This window comes from Dendroctonus ponderosae, unplaced genomic scaffold, assembly GCF_020466585.1.
Source record: "Dendroctonus ponderosae isolate FM_Combo_2020 unplaced genomic scaffold, Dpon_F_20191213v2 Dpon_F_20191213_9, whole genome shotgun sequence".
In the NCBI taxonomy this organism is placed as follows: Eukaryota; Metazoa; Arthropoda; class Insecta; order Coleoptera; family Curculionidae; genus Dendroctonus; species Dendroctonus ponderosae.
This window is the reverse complement of record NW_026019116.1, coordinates 2621114-2622140: the sequence shown is the minus strand read 5'-3', so window position 1 is coordinate 2622140 and position 1027 is coordinate 2621114.

The following is a 1027-nucleotide window of genomic DNA, read 5'->3' as shown; positions in this document are numbered from 1 at the left end:
TCTCTTTTTGATAGCTGGAGTGGTATTGTCTTTTGTAATTGTAGACGTGTTGGTCGTTATTTTAATGTTATTATTGTGTTGCTAAGTTAAAATGAAGAATTATCCAAGATAAGAGCGTATTGACATGATTTTCACCCTTGGAGAATGTCATAAACATTGTTTATTGGCTTCTCGAGTTTCCTGAAAGAAATGATCGTAAGCCAACAAAGCGCTTATTACACCAATTTGAGGAAACTGGGAGTGTCAATTATAAAAAACCCATTACAAGGAAATCTGTCACTGAAGATAAATAATTGGTTCAGTTATCGAAAATCCCAATGTTAGTCAAAATGTAATATCCAAAAGTACTAACATTAGTCAATCAAGTATTTCCAGAATTATCAAAAGGCACAACTTTTATCCTTAAAAAGAATTTACAAGTGCCTGGAAATGGACGGTCAACATTTCGAACATTTGTTATGAATAATTTGCCTTTGTTTTATGTTATTGTTGATATGTTATTTAACCTTTTAATAAAAAAAAAACACCAAATGGTGCACAGAACCATTATTTGGTGTATTTTGTGAAAAGGCAAAAACTTAGCTATTCACATCCTAATACCTTTTGATACGTAATTATAAATTGCATTTCCTGGTAAGCTAAAAAATATGGGGTTGTATTTAAATTAATCAAGTTATAGCCATTTAAAGTTCTTATTTGATTAGTTTAAAATTGTGGACACCGTGTATAAAATGGTAAGTTCATTATCATTGGGATATAAAATATGATTTCTTGTTACACTACACTACGAATTACGTTTACATAACTTAAATAATTCTAAAGTATTTAACACATGAACATAATATTAGATTTTGATAAAATTTACTTAAAACACTTATTTTGCGCAGAGAATCCAAAAATGCAATAATATATAGGGTATTTCATTTAGAAATACACAACTTTGATACTTTTAGGGCTTTTGGGACACTCTGTACATTACAAAAATATTTTTAAAATGTGCACCCGATAGGCGTCTGTGGATTCATCA